General features: G+C 44.0%; 1 protein-coding gene across 50 annotated transcripts in view; it reads left to right on the top strand.

Annotated features, from left to right (window-relative positions):
* The window catches only part of LOC105465213 (aspartic peptidase retroviral like 1), a 147433-nt gene that overhangs the window by 21308 nt on the left and 104501 nt on the right, over positions 1 to 21624 (top strand). For 21 of the 50 annotated variants that reach the window (XR_011611870.1, XR_011611841.1, XR_011611843.1 and 18 more), the window contains 5 exons: positions 12605 to 12699; positions 14476 to 14541; positions 16777 to 16812; positions 16955 to 17057; positions 18377 to 18474. The gene's annotated coding sequence lies outside the window, so the exon portion shown is untranslated. The other 29 variants (XR_011611848.1, XR_011611844.1, XR_011611879.1 and 26 more) reach the window with 18 other exon arrangements.

Genomic DNA, 21624 nt, shown 5'->3' with positions numbered 1-21624 from the left:
TCTAGATACGCCTAGAAACCCCTGTTCTCCAACCAGACTCTCACAGAATGCAGCTTGACTCCTCCTTTTTCTGTAAACCTGGTTTCCATAAGATTGCAGCACTTCACTTGGAATCTTCACAAATGAAACTAGCTCTTTCTTCAACCCACCCCTTACTACTTCACCCCTGACTTTGCGTGACTGTTGCTCAGCCCCATTCCTCAGCACTCCAGAGCTGCTTCCAAATGGCCAGATACTTTCAGATACCTTTTTCTGTTTGAAATTTCTGCTGGCCAGCAAGGCCACTTGATCACTGTCCTTGAAGCTGGCATCTATACCCATTTCCCCTGTGTGTGTTGAGACTTTGGTGTCTGATCTCCCCTCCTAGGGCTATAGCCCAGGCTCAGGGATTGGTGACCAGGCCTTGCCTGGAGCCAAGGATTTGGGATAGAGTATGGAATTAGGGGGCTTGGTGTTAACATTTCAGAGGTAGGCGGATGAGAAGCCAGAATACGTGAACCTCAAGGCCAGTGGAGGATGGGAAGGACAGAGAGAATTTAGTATCTGAAGCAAAAGATTTCCTTTGTAAGCTCCTTCTTCTGTGCATTCTTTTTGAAAAATTATTTAATTTACAGAGAATATAATAAATTATATTTTTAAAATATCAAAACATCGTAGAGCATATTTTGACTATTCCTGTCTCCCCATTTCAGTTATTTCTGTATTCACTAGAGGTAACGTGTTGGTGGTTTGGAATGTACCTGCCATACTTTTTCCTGTGTGTTTGCTTACATAAGTATGAACCCAGAAAAAATTTAAAGTATTATTTTGCGTTTTATTTAATTCTCTATACAAGTGATATAACATTTTATGTATCGTTCTGGTATTCTTTGATTTAATAACATGCTTTGACAGTATTCCATGTTAATACAAAAAGGCATATCTCATTCTTTTTGGTGCTGGATAGTATTTCATAGAATGGATATGCTGTATTTTAGTTGGCTATTTTTCTATTGAGACATTAAGGTATTTCCAGTTTTTGGGTGATCTCAACCTCTTTGGCGGCTTCAGTTACCATCTACACGTGGATGGTTCCCAAATCTCCAGCCCAGATCTCTAGACCAGATTATCCAACTGCTTACAACTCCACTGGGATGTCTTGTAGCCCCCTGCTTTTTCTCACTTGCTCCTTCTCCAGTGCCCAATCATATACATTATAGACAGCATGCAGTAGCTAAAGCCCCAAACATAGCAATGATTAATCATTCCTTCCTTCCCTTCCCACATCTGACAACCAGTCACTAGGACTTGTCCTCCCTACCTCCTCAATATTTCTTGAATCTAATCACTTTTTCTCTCCATTGCTACTACCCTGTACCTTAGTTTTTAAATTTATAAAAGAGTACTTGTGAGGATTAAGTGAATTAATATATGTAAAATACTTAGAATAATAGATTGGTACCTACTAATTGCTATATGAACGTTAGTTGTTATTATCATCATTATCTTAGTTTATACAATCCATTATCTATCACTGCCTCCAGTCTTAATTTTATTCACCCCTACCTCCATTCTGTTCTCCACACTATAGCCAGAGTGGTCTTTATAAAATGGAAGAATGGGCTAGGCGTGGTGGCTTATGCCTGTAATCCTAGCAATTTGAGAGGCCAAGATGGGAGGATCGCTTGAGCCCAGGTGTTTGAGGCAACATAGTGAGACCCAGTCTCTACAAAAAATAACAAATTAGCCACATGTGGTGCTGGTGCACACCCGTGGTCCCAGATACTTGGGAGGCTGAGCTTGGGAGGTTGAAGCTGCAGTGAGTTGTAATGATGCCACTGCACTCCAACCTTGGTGACAGAGCGAGACCTTGTCTCAAAAAAAAGTAAAGTAAAATGTAAGAATGATTGCTTAAATGATAATTCTTCTGCTTAAAATGATGTCAGTGAGGCCGGATGCGGTGGCTCACGCCTGTAATCCTGGTGCTTTGGGAGGCCAAGGCAGGTGGATCACCTGAGGTCAGGAGTTCGAGACCAGTCTGGCCAACATGGTCAAACCTCATCTCTACTAAAAATACAAAAATTAGCTGGGTGTGGTGGTGGGGGCCTGTAATCCCAGCTACTCAGGAGGCTGAGGTAGGAGAATCACTTGAACCTGGGAGGTGGAGGTTGCAGTGAGCTGAGTTTGCGCCATTGTACTCTAGCCTGGGCAACAAGAGCAAAACTCTGTCTCAAAAAAAAAAAAAAAAAAAAGGTTAGATGTTAGTGATATTTCCGTTGAACTACTTTGTGTTTTGGAGGCAGAGTCTCTGTCTCCTGGGCTTGGGTGCAGTAGTGTGATTTTGGCTCACTGCAACCTCTGCCTCCTGGTTTCAAGCGATTGTCCTGCCTCGGCCTCCCAAAGTGCTGGGATTACAGGTGTGCGCCCCCATGCCCAGCTAATTTTTGTATTTTTAGTAGAGATGGGGTTTCACCATGTTGGTTAGGCTGGTCTTGAACTCCTGGCCTCAAGTGATCCGCCCACCTCAGCCTCCTAAAATTCTGAGATTACAGGCGTGAGCCACAGCACCCAGCCTCCATTGAGCTTTTAATGACTTCCTTTTATTGAGATACCTGATTTTTCTTTTCTTTCTTTCCTTCCTTTCTTTTCTGTTCTTTTTGCGTGTGTGTGTGTGTTTTTTTGTTTGTTTGTTTTTTTTGTAGTCAGAATCCTCGTTCTGTAACCCAGGCTGTAGTGCAGTGGTGTGATCATAACTCAGCATACCCCCGTACCCTTCTGGGGTCAAGGGATCTTCCTGCCTCAACCTGACCAGTAGCTGGGACTAAAGGCATGCGCCACCACGCCTGGCTAGTTTTTAAAAAATTTTTTTGTAGAAATGAGGTCTCACAGCTCGTCTCTGTGCCACTGCATCCTGCCCCTGCTTTTAAATGCCATCTCTTCAGACAGGTCTTCCCCTGACTATCTAATGATTCTAAAGTGTCTACCCATATGCTTTTATTATGTCACCTTATTTTAATACTGTGATCGCACTTACCAATATCTGATAATTTTCTGGTTTATTTACATATTTGTTTATAGTTTTTTCTAATTAGAAGAGAACAGGGATATTGTCTTTTTTTTTTTTTTTTTTTTTTGAGACGGAGTCTTGCCCCGTTGCCCAGGCTGGAGTGCAGTGGTGCGATCTCGGCTCACTGTAAGCTCCGACTCCTGGGTTCATGCCATTCTCCTACCTCAGCCTCCCCAGCAGCTGGGACTACAGGTGCCCGCCACCATGCCCGGCTAATTTTTTGTACTTTTAGTAGAGATGGGGTTTCACCATGTTAGCCAGGATGGTCTCGATCTCCTGACCTCATGATCTGCTTGTCTCAGCCTCCCAAAGTACTGGGATTACAGGTGTGAGCCACTGCACCCGGCTTTTTTTTTTTTTTTTTTTTTTTTTTTTTAGATGGAGTCTCGCTCTGTTGCCCAGGCTGGAGTACAGTGGTTCTATTTTGGCTTACTGCAACCTCTGCCTCCCGGGTTCGAGCAATTCTCGTGCCTCAGCCTCCTCAGTAGCTGGGATTACAGGTGTGTGCCACCATGCCTGGCTAATTTTTGTATTTGTAGTAGGAACAAGGTTTCACCATGTTGACCAGGCTGGTCTTGAGCTCCTGACCTCAAATGATCTGCCCACCTTGGCCTCTCAAAGTGCTGGGATTACAGGTGTGAGCCGCTGTGCCTGGTTGATATTGTTTGTTTAATTGTTGTATTCCTAGCATCTAGGACAATGTCTGACACATTATTGACAATAAATACTTGTGAAGTGAATAGTAAAACAACTTCCTTTGTCTTATTAGGCCCTTTTGGCCTCTCCAACATCATCTGTATCAGTCCCCTATCTTGACCTTCCCATCCTCCAGCTCATGACATATCTTTAGATGTGCTCGCTTGCTGCAGGGCCTTTGCATGTGCTCTTCACTGTGCCTAGAACACACCATTCTAGGCACTGCCTAGAATGCTCTGCCACTGCCTGGATATCTCCTGTTCATCATCCAAGTTACAGCTTAGGTATAACTTCACCTGATTAGCCTTGATCATACAACTCTGCATGCTTTGCCATTAATTATCATATGTATTGTAATTCTTTTGTTGTCTGTGTCCTTCACTAGACTATAAGCTTATGTTGTGCTCACCATGAATTCCTAGTCAAAGCTTATCAGCAGTGGCTAGAAGGACCTTTGAGGTGGGGCACTAGGGAGGGGGATAGAGTATCGGGGGCAGCACCTGAGGTGTAGGAAGGTGTACTTTAGGATGTCAGGGTGAGTTTTAAACACTGGCCCTTGGTTCATTGTCATTCTTCCTATTTCGTCCATCTTTGTTGATTCCTTTGTTTGCCTGGATGAACCATCTAAAATGATTGGGTCATATCCATGAAACCAGGGTAAGCCTGACACAAAAGACTTGCTCATGAAGGCAGCATGTGTCCTGAGGATAAAGGTTGAGAATCTGGGTAGGCTTATTATTAACTTCAGGTAGCTGAGGGCAGAATAACTGACAGTGGAGTAGAATTCTAAGCAAAGAAGGAAGCAAAAGGCCTGAAGGATGAGACAAGGCTGAAGCAGGAAGCTGAATCATTAAGTCATAAACCTGGAGCACTTGGATAGTGAGTAGAGTGTAAGAAGGAACAGGGCAAGCAGTTCAGGATTAGGGTCATAAATAATCTTGGGGATTACTTAAATCATCTTTTAGCATTCTTACCTCTTTAGTTTGGAACCAGCTTTTGGATTATAGAAAGGATCAGTTAGTTGACATACAAGGATTTGAGTGAGAGTGTATATTACTTTCTTTGTGTTTTATGGGCTCTTTACTTTAAAATGAAATCCCCAGAAATCCTACCTTAACTTTTCCCCCACCTCAATTTCTGCTGCCAAGAGCCTGTCATCCATTCTTTTAAATATATCAGGTTCAGCTCCCTTATCTTTGAAACAAGTTGCGTGTACAGAAGCCTGCAGTAGTGCTGGAGCTTCCTTCAGATAGGTTGAAGGGAGTGAGCTCTCTTCAGGCTACCTCCTCCCACTGAACCAGGCATAGGAGCTGGCCTCAGCAGCGTTAGGAGTTCAGGACTCTGTTTAACATGAATCTGTGGAATTTCTCTCTGAATTTTGGGGAACAAGTATTCTGTAGAATATAGTATGGGACTGTGTCCGTGAGGCATAGCAAAAAGTAGTGGAAGACTGGCTGGATGTGCATGAATGGTGGGATCTGAAGGTATGTAGGAGTGGGCATCAAGGTTTCTGACCTGGCTCTTAAATTTTGACAGGGCTGGGGGCACTGATGTGCCAAGTAGAGAGTCTTGAGGGGTAGCGCTAGTCCCTGGCCCTTAGAGGTGTTCTGAATGTTTTTGTATGTAGCTCAGAGCTCTTTTGCAGGCTGATGGGGATTCATGAAGATAGAGTACTTACTGAGGAAGGGTGTGTTCTCTTTTGAAGGTTGGATGGAGTGGTTATGTGCACAGACTGGGCAGTATATGGCCTGGTCATCTAGTCTCTGTGAGGTGAGCTGCATTCCCTTCCTAGGGCCATGCTGGGAAAACCAACCTAAGAGAGCTGGAGATCATGACTGTTGTTAGTGATTTCCGTGAGACTGCTCACTGTCTTTACTTGCTCCTTCTGTTCTCTTAAGTCCCATGACTATAGTGTCCTGCCTTCTATTTTCTATTTCCCGCTTTGGGACCTTCAAATTCCATAATTCATTCAGATTCTCTTTCTAGAGACAAGGTCTCACTATGTTGCCCAAGCTGGAGTGTAGTGGCTGTTCACCGGCATGATCATAGCACACTACAGCATTGAACTTGAGCTCAAATGATCCTTCTGCCTCAGCCACCCAAGTAGCTGGGATATAGGTGTGCGCCTTCACACCTAGCTCAGACTGCTCTGTCTAGATTACTTAATGCTCAGCTTGACTCTGACTTTACATAGTACTCTAATTATGACATTGACAGCCAGCTTCAAGTAAGGGCCTTTCTTCATTATCCTTGTTCCTAGAGTTATGGTTTTGAAGCTTTAGTGTATCAGAATTACCTATGAGGGTGAGGGAGGGGGCGCTGGATATTTGTTTAAAATGCAGATTCCTGGTATTAACTGCTAGATACTCTAATTCAGTAAGTTTGGGGTGGTGACCAGGTATCTGCAGCTTGATCAGCCTCCCAGGCGATTCTGACACTAGTCATCATCTCCAGATCATATATATATTTTTTTTTTGAGATGGAGTTTCGCTCTTGTTGCCCAGGCTGGAGTGCAATGGCGCGATCTTAGCTCACTGCAACCTCTGCCTCCCGGGTTCAAGCAATTTTCCTGCCTCAACCTCCTGAGTAGCTGGGATTATAGGCACCTGCCACCATGCCCAGCTAAATTTTTGTATATTCAGTACAGACGGGGTTTCACTATGTTGGCCAGGCTGGTCTCAAACTCCTGACCTCAGGCAGTCCACCTGCCTCAGCCTCCCCAAGTGCTGGGATTATAGGCATGAGCCACTGCGCCTAGCCAAAGATATCTATTTTCTCCTTTTTTTTTTTTTTTTCTTTTTTTTGGAGACAGAGTTTCGCTCTTGTCACCCAGGCTGCAGTGCAATGGAGTGATGTTGGCTCACTGCAGCCTCCACCTCCTGGGTTCAAGAGATTCTCCTGCCTCAGCCTCTAGAGTAGCTGGGAATGCAGGCATCTACCACCACACCCAGCTAAATTTTTTCTTTTTTTTTTTTTTGTATTTTTAGTAGACACGGGGGTTTGTCATGTTGACCAGGCTGGTCTTGAACTCCTGACCTCAGGTGATCCACCCGCCTCCCAAAGTGCTGGGATTATGGGTGTGAGCCACTGCACCCAGTCCTCCAGACCATATTTAGAGATATTTTGACTTACAGGACTCTGCCACTTCTCTACCCTTGAAGGAGCAGGGAAGAGATTTGAGTTCTTTACTTGGATCCTGCAGTATCTAGTCCCTGCATGTTTTTCAAGTGTCATCCCAGGCCCCTCCTTCCCTACTCCTGGCACCCTCATCTGCTCACAGTTCGTTGACCCCTTCTCCAGCGGTTTCTGGCCTGAGAGCCTTTGCAATGCTGTATAGCCTCTGCCTGGAACAGTCTTTACTGTGCATTTTGCCTCAATTAACTATCCCTTGCTTTTTTTTGAGATGGAATCTTACTCTGTCACCCAGGCTGGAGTGTAGTGGTACTATCTCAGCTCACTACAACCTCCGCCTCCCAAGTTCAAGCGATTCTCCTGTCTCAGCTTCTCGAGTAGCTGGGACTACAGGCATGCGCCACCATGCCTGGCTAATTTTTGTAGTTTTAGTAGAGACAGGATTTCTCCATGTTGGCCAGGCTGGTCTTGAACTCCTGACCTCAAGTGATTCACCCGCCTTAGCCTCCCAAAGTGTTGGGATTACAGGCGTGAGCCACCGCGCCCAGCCTGTCCCTTGCCTTTAATTGTCAAGTAAGCATTATCTCCTCTTGAAGGGTTTTTTTGGCGCTGTATATAAAGAAACTGTTAGCACCTTATTTGTTTACATAAGACCACTTAACTGTTTGTCTTTCTCTCCTGGTGGGTTTGAAGCTCTGTGAAGGCAGGGAGCTTGTTCCTGGTTGTGTATCTTCAGTGCCTAGTATGTAGAGGCACTCAATAACTACTTGTTGACTAATCCACATTTTTATCTTCTTGTTAGTATCTGTGTTGTTGGATTGTGGCTCTGCACAACTCTTTTTTTAACTGAGACAGAGTTTCGCTGTTGTTGCCCAGGCTGGAGTGCAGTGAAGCGATCTCGGCTCACTGCAACCTCCGCCTCACAGGTTCAAGCAATTTTCCTGCCTCAGCCTCCCAAGTAGCTGGGATTACAGGTGTGTGCCGCCACACCTGGTTAATTTTGTATTTTTTTAGTAGAGACAGGGTTTCACAATGGTGGTCAGACTGGTCTCAAACTCCTGACCTCAGGTGATCCACTTGCCTCGGCCTCCCAAAGTGCTGGGATTACAGGTGTGAGCCACTGTGCCTGGCGGCTCTGCCCAACTCTTGCCCTTTGTATGTATTGTTGCCTCTTCCAGAAACCCCCTTTCTCATGTCAACTTGGCAGATTCCTTCTTGTCCTTTACTACTTCTTGAAGCATTTCTTTGACTTCTGAGACAGTGCTGGTTCAACAGAGACAGCACTGTTTCCTCTTTAATAGGCCTTTTTTTTTTTTTTTGATAGAGCCTCACTCTGTTGCCCAGGCTGGAGCACGGTGGTGTGATCTTGGCTTACTGCAACCTTCGCCTCCCGAGTTCAAGCAGTTCTCATGCCTCAGCCTCCCAAGTAACTGGAATTACAGATGTGTGCCACCACACCCGGCTAATTTTTGTATTTTTAGTGAACATGGGTTTTACCATGTTGGCCAGGCTGGTCTCGATTTCCTGAGCTCAGGTGATCCACCTGCTTTGGCCTCCCAAAGTGCTGGGATTACAGTCATGAGCCAGCACACCTAGCATTCTAATAGGCTTTTCAACCGTATGTTGTGATTTCACCTGTGTAAGAGATAGATGGTAGCGCCTTTCTTTTACAGGTGACAACCCAGAGGCTCTAAGAAAGGGGTCCCCAACCCTAGTCTGTGGCTCATTAGGAACAGGTTGCACAGCAGGAGGTAAGTGGTGGGCGAGTGAGCAAAGCTTCATCTGTATTTTTACAATCATCACTCGCATTGCTGCTGGAGCTCTGCCTCCTGTCAGATCAGTGGCAGTGTTAGAATCTCTTAGGAGCAGGAACTCTGTTGTGACCTGAGGAAGTGAGGGATCTAGGTTGCATGCTCCTTATGATAATCTAATGCCTGATGATCTGTCACTGTCTCCCATCTCATCTAATTGCAAGAAAACAAGCTCAGGGCTCCCACTGGTTGTACATTATGGTGAGTTGTATAATTATTTTATTATATATTACAACATAATAATAATAAAGTGCACAATAAATGTAATGTACTTGAATCATCCTAAGACCATTCCCTCCCCTTTGTCCGTGGAAAAATTGTCTTTCATGAAACGGGTTCCTGATGCCAAAAAGGTTGGGGGATGGCTACTCTAAGAGATTAATTAACTTGGAAATGGCAGAACTGGTATTTGAACCCCAATGTATCTAAGGAGCCCTCATTTCTGCCTCACTATGCTCCCTCAAAGAAAACCAGTGTGCATACCTAGGCAACAAACCTGCATGTTCTGCACATGTATCCCAGAACTTAAAGTATAATTTAAAAAAAAATTCAATTTACCATAAAAAAAAGAGAAAACCAGTCAGCAGACTGAGAGACACTGAAGTGAAAGAGATGCTTTAAAAAAAAATTAGTTGGGTAATAAAACTTAAAAAAAATTTCTGGCCAGGTGTGGTGGCTCGTGCCTGTAATCCCAGCATTTTGGGAGGCTGAGGCGGGCAGATCACCTGGGGTCAGGAGTTCAAGACCAGCCTGGCCAACATGGTGAAACCCCGTCTCTACTACAAATACAAAAATTAGCCGGGCATGGTGGCAGACGCCTGTAATCTCAGCTACTCAGGAGGCTGAGGCAGGAGAATCACTTGAACCTGGGAGGTGGAGGTTGCAATGAGCCAAGATCATGCCATTGCACTCCAGCCTGGGAGACAAGAGCAAGACTTTGTCTCAAAAAAAAATTTCTGCAGAGTCCGGGCACGGTGGCTTACACCTGTACTTACACCTGTAATTGCAGCACTTTGGTAGGCTGACGCAGGCGATCACTTGAGGCCAAGAGTTCCAGACCAGCCTGGCCCACATGGCAAAACACTCTCTCTACAAAAAATACAAAAATCAGCTGGGTGCAGTGCCGCGTGCCTGTAGTCCCAGCTACTTGGGAGGCTGAGGCAGGAGAATTGGTTGAACCTGGGAGGTAAAGGTTGCTTGAACCCAAGAGGTGGAGGTTAACTGCAGCCTGGGTGACAGAGTGAGACTCAATTTCCTCAGAGTTAAACACAATAAAATGAATACTTTTGACAAGCCATTGATAAAGACAGCAGAGTGTAAAGAGTGACCATAGCATTGAAAGGATGATGTGTATTTCATGTATTTCCTTGATCGTATCCACGATTCCTTGTGGTACTGATAAAGCCAACACATACAGCCTAGTAGAAATAAGCTTGGCCAGGTGCGTTGGCTGACACCTGTAATCCCAGCACTTTGGGATGCCAGGACAGCAGAGGTGGTGCCACTGTTACTCCAGGCTGGGCAACAGAGCAAGACCCCATCTCAAAAGAAGAAAAACAAAAAAAGAAATGAGCTGAGGTGAAAATGTTACTCAAGTCAAACCAAAGAAAATATCAATCATTAACTCAGTTTTCCTGGAGGATATATAAAGAGTGAAATCTGAACTTTTTTTTTTTTGGAGTCAGGGTCTAGCTAGCACTGTCACCCAGGCTGGAGTGCAGTGGTGCAGTCTCCACTCACTGCAGCCTCAACCTCCCAAGCGGCAGTGATCCTCTCACCTCACCCTCCCATGTAGCTAGGACTGCAGGCTTGAGCCACCATGCCTGGCTAATTTCTTTTTTTGCAGAGGTGGGATCTATGTTGCCCATGTTGGTCTTGAACTGGGCTCAAGCAGTCCTCTCGCCTCGGCCTCTCAAAGTGCTGGGATTACAGGCATGAGCCACCATGCCTGGCCTGAACATATTTGTTGAGGGAAAAGCTGTGCAAAATTGATCTGCAAAGTCCTTAATATGTTTTGCTTTAAAAATACATTTTACTGGCCGGCCATGGTGGCTCACGCCTGTAATCCCAGCCTTTTGGAGGCTGAGGCGGGCAGATCACGAGGTCAAGAGGTCAAGACCATCCTGGCCAACATGGTGAAACCCTGTCTCTACTAAAAATACAAAAAATTAGCTGGGTGTGGTGGCACTCACCTGTAGTCCCAGCTACTCGGGAGGCTGAGGCAGGAGAATTGCTTGAACTTGAGGCGGAGGTTGCAGTGAGCCGAGATTGTGCCACTACACTTCACCCTGGCCACAGAGCAAGACTCCCTCTAAAAAAAAAAAAAACCAAAGAAACCAAAAAAAAACAAAAAAACCTTTTTACTGGCTGGGTGTGGTGGCTCATGCCTATAATCCCAACATTTTGGGAGGCCGAGGCCGGTGAATCACTTGAGGTCAAGAGTTCAAGACCAGCCTGGCCAACATGGTGAAACCCCATCTCTACTAAAAATACAGTAATTAGCTGGACGTGGTGGTGCATGCCTGTAATCCCAGCTACTTGGGAGGCTGAAGCAAGAGAGTTGCTGGAAACTGGGAGGCGGAGGTTGCAGTGAGCCGAGATCATCCCATTGCACTCCAGCCCGGGCAACAGAGCAACATCCTGTCTCAAAAAAAAAAAAAAAAAAAAAAAAGGATGGATGGTTGGTTGCAGGAAAAAGAAAAATTGCACAGATATACACAAACACGCTGGTATGGAACAATCTCCAAGATCTGTCATTAAGAGAAAACTAACGTGCAGAATAGTTTTTATGGCTAGTGTACTACTGTTAGCATTTGTATGTAAAAAGAGGGGAAACTCCGTATACTTGTTATATACCCATACTGTTTCTGAAAGTTTTCTTTTTTCTTCTTTCTTTTTTTTTTTCAATAGATATGGGGTTTTGCCATGTTGCCCAGGCTGGTCTAGAACACGTGAACTCAAGCAATCTACCTGCCTTGGCCTCCCAAAGTGCTGGGATTATAGGCATGAGCCACCATGCCTGGCCTTTTTGTTTTTTAATATCCTTCTCTGTTGCTGAATTTTTTTTTCCCCATATGAACATTACCTTTTTAAAAAGAGTAATTGTGAGCTGGGCACGATGGCTTATGCCTGTAATCCTAGCACTTTGGGAGGCTGAGGCGGGTGGATCACCTTGTCAGGAGTTCAAGACCAGCCTGCCCAACATGGCAAAACCCAGTTGCTACTAAAAATACAAAAAAAATTAGCTGGGTGAGGTGGCGCATATCTATAATCCTAGCTACTTGGGAGGCTGAGACAGGAGAATCACTTGAACCCAGGAGGTGAAGGTTGCAGTGGCAGGGAGCTGAGATCGCGCCACTGCACTCCAGCCTGTGTGACAGAGCAAGACTCCATCTCAAAAAAAAAAAAGCACTTCTGGTAAAAAACAGACACATAAAATTTACCTTCTTAACCATTTTTAAGTGTATGAGAAATAGTAAAAAACAAACATAAAATTTGCCATTTTAACCATTTTTAAGTCTTTACGTTTTAGTAGTCTTAGGTATATTCACATTTTGTGCAACAGATCTCCAGAACTACTTCATCTTGCAAAACTGAAACTCTGTACCCATTAAACAACAACTCTACTTGCCCTACCCCTCCTTTCTCTCTGGTACCACCATTCTACTTTCTGTTTCTATGAATTTGAATACTTCACTACCTCATATAAATAGAGTCATACAGTATTTTTGTGTGTGTGATGGGCTTATTTTACTTAGCATGTGTTAGGGTTCATCCATGTTGTAACATGTGATAGGATTTCTTTCCAGTTTAAGGCCGAATAATATTCCATTTTATGTATGCATCATGGTTTAGCCATTCTTCATCAATACATTGCCTTTTAAAATATTTTATTTTTTAATTTTTAATTTTTTTGTAGAGACAGAGTCTTCTTGCTATGTTGCCCGGGCTGGTCTTGAACTCCTCGCCTCAAGCAATCCTCCCGTCTTGGCCTCCCAAGTGTCAGGATTACAGGCATGTGCTATCACACCCAACCTGATACATTGCCTTTATAAAATTTTTTTTCTTTATTCTAAAAAACAAAAAAACCAAAACTGGATACATGTGTAGAACATGCAGGTTTGTTACATAGGTGTATGTGTGCCATGGTGGTTTGCTGCACCTATTGACCTGTCCTCTAAGTTCCCTCCCCTCACCCCCCACCTCCCACCCCCCAGCAGCCCTGGTGTGTGTTATTCCCCTCTCTGTGTCCATGTGTTCTCAATGTTCAGCTCCCACTTACGAGTGAGAACATGTGGTGTTTGGTATTATGTTCCTGTGTTAGTTTGCTGAGGATGATGACTTCCAGCTTCATCCATGCCCCTGCAAAGGACGTGATCTCATTCCTTTTTATGGGTGCATAGTATTCCATGGTGTATATGTACCATATTTTCTTTATCCAGTCTATCATTGATGGGCATTTGTGTTGGTTCCATGTCTTTGCTATTGTAAATAGTGCTGCAATAAACACACATGTGCACGTGTCTTTTTCTTTTTTTTTGAGACAGAGTCTTGCTCTGTTGCCCAGTGGCATTCAGAGTTCAGTGGTGCGATCTCTGCTCACTGCAGCCTCTGCCTCCCGGGTTCCAGTGATTCTCCTGCCTCAGCCTCCTGAGTAGCTGGAATTACAGGCGTGCGCCACCATGCCTGGCTAATTTTCGTATTTTTAATAGAGACAGGGTTTCACCATGTTGGCCAGGCTGGTCTCAAACTCCTGACCTCAGGTGATCCACCTGTCTCGGCCTCCCAAAGTGCTGGGATTATAGGCGTGAGCCACCTCGCCTGTCCTGAATACTTTTTAAAACTACTTTGCTTCACCTTATAAATGTGATCCTGAAAAGTTGGGTATAAACATTGTATGTATATGTATGTATGTATGTATGTATGATACAGGGATAGTTTGAGGGGTGGTTAAATCATATCTTAGTTAACTTTACAGCAAAGAGGAGACTCCTTTTTGCCTTATGAATGATCCCCAACTTTATGTCTCAGATGTTTGTATTGGAGATTTTTCTTGAAGTAAAATATCACTCTACTGGGAATGGAACCAAAAAGGGGAGATGTGGTTATTTGAAATTGAAGATAGCTATATATACCAGGACATCCCACCATTTGTCTTATTTTACATACTTTTCCATTTGTTTTACCAGCATCTCTTTTTTCCTGTTCCATGCACTAGAAATCCTGGAGCCCTCTTATTTATTTATTTTTTTTATTTTTTTTGAGACGAAGTCTCACTCTGTCACCCAGGCTGTAGTGCAGTGGCATGATACCAGCTCACTGCAACCTCCACCTCCCAGGTTCAAGCGATTCTCCTGCCTCAGCCTCCTGAGTAGCTGGGATTACAGGCGCCTGCCACCATGCCTGGCTAATTTTTGTATATTTAGTAGAGACGAGGTTTCACCATTTTGGCCAGGCTGATCTTGAACTCCTGGCCTTGTGATCCACCCGCCTCAGCTTCCCAAAGTGCTGGGATTACAGGCATGAACCACTGTGCCCGGCGAGTCCTCTTATTTTTATGACATGCTTCCTATGTGTTGATTTTGTTTTCCCTAATGGAGTAAATTTTTGAAGGCAGGAGGCATCTTATATCCTGTAGTGATGAGCATAATATGAGTTGTTCAATAAATACATATTTGGCAGAGATGAAAGTGGAGAAAGAGGTTCCTCTGCTGAAGAAGTGTGATTACTTTTGGTTTTTTCTACCTCATGTGGTACCCATTTCTAGCAGGAAATTTCTTCCACTTGCAGACCAAGTGTGTTGGGGACTTGAGATGTGTACATGAGTGTTTGTGATGTTTCCTGCTGAAAGCACAGGTAAGAGAGCTGGAGCCAGATTGGAGCCTGAAGAATCTGACTTGATAGTATGTACACTTCTGTGATAACCCTGAGGAGAGAATCTCAGGTTTCTATCCTCTGCTTAACATCAAGCCTGAATATTTAACTATCGGCAGGGCAGCTGGACCTGAATGTGCTTTTGGCGTCTTAAATTCAGTAGCACGTAGTAGGAATATTTGATAAAAGTGATTTTGCTTTTTTTGTCAGTAGTATATGAAAGCACTTAACACAGAGCCTGGCTTATAGTTGGTGTCCAAAAGGTGACAGTATGTGAGAAATGTTTTGAAGTAGTTGAGTCTTTCCCTGGGTGCCCTGCCTCCACTCGTGTGCCTATACCCCCCCTACCCCAGGCTAAAGATACAGGCAACAACAATGTGGATTTCGCCTTTGGAAAGTTTCCAGTTCCTTGTTTGTGGCTTTATGGTCAAACAAGAAGTGTAGTCTGCTCCTACATATCTAAGAGCAGATAGATCTGAACCCTGGCTACCCTCACCCAAGACTGGAAATGTTTGAATCACACTAACATGTCTGGTCACTCTAGGCAGCTTTCTTGGTAGGCACTTAGTCTCTTACTGGGGAAATCTGTGAATCTCTGGGGTAACTGGGCAAGGCGGTGAATATAGGGGGTTGAGCATGAATTAACTTAGCCAGGATAGCTTATGAGTACAGGCATGGATGAGAGGACAGGGTAGGGGCCAAAAACGGTTTGACTCTGTCATTTCTGCTCGTAGAAAGATACAGGCCTTGTGTACCAAGGGTAGAGCTCTGGCTTCCTGTGGCCTGTCACCTCCATATGATGAGCCAGGCTTGCTCCCAGCTGTCCCTGCAGGGCATCTTGGGTTTAGTAGGGGATAAAATAGGGAATCTGAGTCAGGTAGCTTTGCTTCAAATCCTGCAGGTGTGCAGGGAGGAGTTGTGCTTCCCAGGACCTGTTTCCTATGTGTTGAAATAAGAGGAATCCCATCCAGATTCTGTAGAGGTTTCCTTCCATCCTTTTTATGTACGTTTTTCACTGTCACTGGCCTGGCTTCTGGGAAGAAGAGAGAAAGGATGAGAGAAATAAAGAACTTGAGGGGGTGTGTAGATTCGCTGTCCTTAAATTCTTTCTGGAGCAAAGTATAGGTATTGGGAGGAGGATCAGTGAATGGGTGTGTGAACAAACATACTGCTTATCCTGTTGCCTGGCACTCAGCCTGGACCCTTACTCAGTATTAATCTTGTTAGATGTTGGTCCACTCTCCCAGTTGGAATATGAGCATATATATACATGTTATTTTATATCAGTGGAGTCATACCTTGTTACTGTCTTATCATCTTTTTTCACTTGATTTCACTTGATTGAGGACATTTTCATGTCAATAAATACAGAAAAAAGGGCTGAATTATAGTTCAGTGAGTGGATATATCGTACTGCTATTATTCTCTAATATTTAATCCATTTGTTTTACCTGTTATCAATGGGGTCTTCTTTGACTCCCTTAACAAGATAACAATCCCCCTTTCTTCCCTCTCTCTCTTCCCTTCTGTATTTTTCTCTATAGCATTTAGCATCACCTGATATATACTCTTCTCATTTATTTGCTTATTGCCTAACTTCCCTCCATTAGAATATAAGCTCCATGAAGACGGGGATTTTTATTTTAAAGATTGTTTTATTATGCTAGAATCAGGGAGTATCCCATTCTGTATCATAGAATGAGTGTTTCTCCCCTTTTTTTGGAGACAGGGTCTCGCTCTGTCACCCACACTAGAGTGCAATGGCATGATCTCGACTCACTGCAACTTCCATCTCCTGAGCTTAAGTGATCCTCTTACCTCAGCCTCTCAAGTAATTGGGACTACAGGCATGTGCTGCTTCACCCAGCTATTTTAAAAAATGTTTTCTAACGATGGGGGTCTCACTGTGTGGCCCAGGCTGGTCTCAAACTCGTAGGTTCAAGCAATCCTCCCTCCTCAGCCTCTCAAAGTGCTGGGATTACAGGCGTCAACCACCATCCCTGGCCCTTTTTTCTTTTATCCATGCTCTATACCTGGTATTGAGAACAGTTCCTGGTACATCATTGATGCTCAATAAATATTTGTTGAGTGAATGAATTTGTTGGACATTTGGTATACTTACTGGGCTTTTTATTTGCAATATTTTGATTATTGTGAGCATTCTGTGATAAACACTTGATATATACATCTCTACATGCTTGTGCACTATCTCTTCAGGATGAATTCCAAGAAATTCACCTGCTGAGTTAAAAGGTATGCATATTTAAAATGTCAATTCATGGAGCCAAACTACCCTTAAGAATGTAAACTTATATTAGCAGCACATGAGATTGCCTGTTTTCCCATGCTTTTGATAACATTGGGTGTTGTATTTCTTGTCTTCTTCATCTAACAGGTAAGACATGGTCTTGTACCACAGTGGTTAAGAATGTGACTTTGGAGCCAGCCTGCTAGGGGATGAATTCTGACTCAGCCATTTACTAACTGGGTGACCTTAGGTAAGTCATTTACCTTCTCTGTCCTTCAATTTCATCATGGTAAAGTAGGCATAATGATAGCGCCTGTTTTATAGGGTTATTGTGAGGTAATGATAGCACTTATTTTATAGGGTTATTGTGAGGAATAAATCCAAGTAAAATGCTTAGAATAAATAGTAACTGAAACATAGCACTCAATAAGTATGATTTAATTTTCATTTATTTGAATATTAAAGGTTGAATTTTCAGATGTATTTTGGACCTTTCTATTTTTTCTTTAAATCAGTTATTCATGACTTTTGAATTTTTTTTTTTTTTTCCTCTTAGAGACAGGGTCTTGGTTTGTTGTCTAGGCTGGAGTGCAGTGGTGCAATCATAGCTCACTGTAGCCTTGAACTCCTGGGCTCAAGTGATCTTCCTGCCTCAGCCTCGTGAGCAGCTGGGACTACAGGTGCCTGCTGCCACACCCGGCTAATTTTTTTTTTTTTTTTTAGAGATGGGTTCTTGCAGCCCAGACTGATCTTGAACTTTAGACTGAAGTGCTCCTCCCGCCTTGGGCTCCCAAAGCATTGGGGGTTACAGGCGTGAAGCACTGCACCTTGCCTGCACATTTTTTCCAATAATTTTTTTTTATTTGTAAGACTTAACGTGTCGACTATCATATATAATACAGAATTCTTCCCATTTTGTCATTTCCTTTCAACTTTGTTTATGCAGCTTTTTTTCTGTATGCAAATTTTACGTTTTTAAGTAGTCAGAAAATCTCTTCCCTTATAATTTTTCCTGCTACTAGACCAATGTTTAGAAAAAGCATGCTTCCCATGGCCGGGCGCGGTGGCTCAAGCCTGTAATCCCAGCACTTTGGGAGGCCGAGACGGGCAGATCACGAGGTCAGGAGATCGAGACCATCCTGGCTAATACGGTGAAACCCCGTCTCTACTAAAAAATACAAAAAAAACTAGCCGGGCAAAGTGGCGGGTGCCTATAGTCCCAGCTACTCGGGAGGCTGAGGCAGGAGAATGGCGTGAACCCGAGAGGAGGAGCTTGCAGTGAGCTGAGATCCGGCCACTGCACTCCAGTCTGGGTGACAGAGCAAGACTCCGTCTCAAAAAAAAAAAAAAAAAAAAAAAAAAAAGAAAAAGCATGCTTCCCCACCTCAAAATTATAAAAATAGTTACTTGTTCTTTTTGAGTACTCTGTGTGTTTAAATCTTTTATCTTTAAATTTAAATCTTTGATCCATCTGGTATTTATTTTGATATGAAGAGAGTGGTTGGAATCTGGCTGTATTTCTTTTTTCTTTTCTTTTCTTTTGACGAAGTCTCACTCACTGTTGCCCAGGCTGGAGTGCAGTGGCGTGTTCTCGGCTCACCACAACCTCTGCTTCCCGGATTCAAGCGATTCTCCTGCCTCAGCCTTGCAAGTACCTGGGACTACAGGCACGTGCCACCATTCCAGGCTAACTTTTGTATTTTTAGTAGAGACTGGGTTTCACTATGTTGGCCAGGCTGGTCTCGAACTTCTGACCTTGTGATCTGCCTGCCTCGGCCTCCGAAAGTGCTGGGATTACAGGCGTGAGCCACCGCGCCCCGCCTTATGTATTTTTTTCAGTTGGGTAGCTGTCCCAAATTCATTCATTAAAGAAGGAGAAGTAAGAGCAGGAGCCTTTAATCTGTTCTCCTCTTCCCTAATTTGAAAGTGGCTTGTTATTTTGAATATCACATCCTCAGAAATAGCAAATCTCCATCTCAGAGAATGGATTTAATGTTTGGATACAGCCAAAGGTCATTTCATTACCAAACCATTGGGTGAATATACCATGTAAAACAGTTTGGGATCAGAACTCACAGTGTGAATTGTAAGTTACGAGACTGCTGTCTCTCTGCTGCAGCTTCTTGGCTGGCTTTGAAGGGTCTTCCAAGGCAGATCCTAACAAGGGGACTGCTTTGAAGGGCCATTGTTCATTTGGAATGATAAAGTCTATGTTGTTCAAAAAACAAGTGCTTGTAGCAGGTATTTTTTCACTGCAACCTGAGAATATTGCTAGGATATTGATAAGGGGTACTGAATGGTAATAAACGTGTGCTCTAGCTCTGCCCTAATCTGCTTATTTCAGAACTCTAGTTTCATTCAGTTTCTTGCCTCTGACTCAAAATGGAGGGAGGGTGATTCTTACATAACAGAACATACCTACATACCCTTTTGGCAACAGCTACCTGCCAGAGATGTTGAAGAAGAGTAGCCAACCTTTACACAACACATATTGTGTGCCAGTCATGGTCCTAAGTATAATACCTTACATGTATAAACTTCTTAGGAGGTTGGTGCTCTGTACTGAATTGAATAGTATCCCCCAAAATTCATGTTGCCCCAGAACCTATGAATGTGATCTTACTTGGAAATACGGTCCTTGCACACATAATCAAGTTGAGATGAAGTTTAACTGGGAAGTCCTAGTCTAGTGACTGGTGTTGTCATAAGAAGAGAGAGACACAGAGGGAAGATGGCCACATGAAGATGGAGGCAGAGATTGCAGTTATGCTGCTGCCAGCTAAGGAATGGCTGCAGCCCTCCAAGGATTGCCAGCGACCACCAGAAACTAGAAGAGACAAGGAAGGATTCTTCCCTAGGGACTTCAGAGGGAGCATGGCCCTACTGACACCTGGATTTCAGACTTGTAGCTTCCTGAACTGCGAGAGAATAAATTTCTGTTGTTTTAAGCCATGTAGTTTGTGGTAATTTTATGGCAGTCCTAGGTAATTAATGTACACTCTTACCATCTTCATTTTCAGATAAAGGAAACTGAGGCCCAGAGAAGTCAAACACTTTGAGATCTCTGTAGGCCCCTACTGTGCTGGCTGTGCATAGATTCTGTACCTCCTGCTGTTGCTGTTGTTGGCTCTCCACCTTTACCATGGCCATCACGTTCTGACTGTGCTGGAGCTGAGCTGCTGGAATGACTCATTTTTCTTTTTTCTTTTCTTTTTTTTTTTTTTTTGAGACAGAGTTTCGCACTGTCGCCCAGGCTGGAGTGCAGTGGCGCGATCTCAGCTCACTGCAACCTCTGCCTCCCGGGTTCACGCCATTCTCCTGCCTCGGCCTCCCGATGGGACTACAGGCGCCTGCCACCACGCCCGGCTTTTTTAGTGGAGATGGGGTTTCAACGTGTTAGCCAGGATGGTCTCAACCTCCTGACTTCATGATCCGCCCACCTCGGCCTCCCAAAGTGCTGGGATTACAGGGGTGAGCGACCCTGCTGGGCCCCTTTTTTTTTTTTTTTGGAGACAGAGTCTCGTTCTGTCACCAGGCTGGAGTGCTGTGGCGCAATCTCGGCTCACTGCAACCTCCGCCTCCCGGGTTTAAGCAATTCTCCTGCCTTGGCCTCTTGAGTAGCTGGGATTACAGGCACACGCCGCCACGCCCACCTAAGTTTTGTATTTTTAGTAGAGATGGCATTTCACTGTGTTGGCCAGGATGGTCTCGATCTCTTGACCTTGTGATCCACCTGCCTCAGCCTCCCAAAGTGCTGGGATTACAGGCATGAGCCACCACACCTGGCCCGTGACTCGTTTTTCTAACACATCAGGCCATAGCCTTTCTTCATGTCTTGCCTGCTTCATACCGTAAATCGGAAACTCCTCTCACGAGGCTTCTGACTGTAGCCTGACCATCTCACCCGATCTCTTCTTCAATCCCTCTTCTCCGCTCCCCTTTATTTTCCCTTTCCTATTCTGTCTTTATTTTTACTTTTCGTGCAGTGTCAGAGAAGTGTAGTGACAATGTCGGGGGAGGATCCCCCCAGCTGCCTCTGGCAGTTGGTTTTGTACTTCCCACTTCTGGCGTAGTATACCTTCTAGAATTTCTGTCAGTAGACAATTCAAATCTTGTGTTTTTCTTTGGAGCTTTCAAGATCTTGCACATAGCTTATAGTTACATGGCTGTGAACAGAGAAGGGGCAGTTTCATGGTGGCATTGGCTGTGAGGGCACTTACATTGATGAATTCAACCTACGACAGTGGCTGTCTCCCCTGTCAAAGTGAGTGAGGGGATGAGACCATTTTCTGAACCAGCTCATCTCCCTGAATATGGGCTTTTCTATTGGCATTTCATTGCTGGCTGTGGAATCTTGCCTCTTTTCCAATAAGACTTTTGGCTTTAGATCCTGTTCTTGTTCTTACCCACTCTCAGTAAACTGAACTCCGGGAACCACATCTCTTTTGTTTGCTGCTGCATCCCAGGACTGAGCAAAGGCCTGATACTTACTAATCCCTCAAGAAATATTTATTGAATGGAGAAATGAATATTGACCTGGAAAGTTCAAACTCTTGAAGTTTCCTTGCTTGTTCCTGAAGTTAGAGGCCAGATTAAGAATTTGTTTAACAGTCTTAAGCAATAGAAAAATTATGATGTCCCTCATACTTTCATCCCTCAGTATGTATTTTAAAAGCAGTGTAAATGCAAAATAAGTATAAAGAAACCTAGCAAAATGTAAAGAAAATGCAGCAAAATTCTGATTTTTACCATGGTTACCACTTTGATAAATATAAAATAACTTAAAATATTTGTTGTTGTTGTTCTTGTTTTGCCAG

This window comes from Macaca nemestrina, chromosome 13 (assembly GCF_043159975.1).
Source record: "Macaca nemestrina isolate mMacNem1 chromosome 13, mMacNem.hap1, whole genome shotgun sequence".
Lineage (NCBI taxonomy): Eukaryota > Metazoa > Chordata > Mammalia > Primates > Cercopithecidae > Macaca > Macaca nemestrina.
Note: the sequence above shows the minus strand (reverse complement) of the source record. Positions and strands in the feature narration are given on the sequence as shown.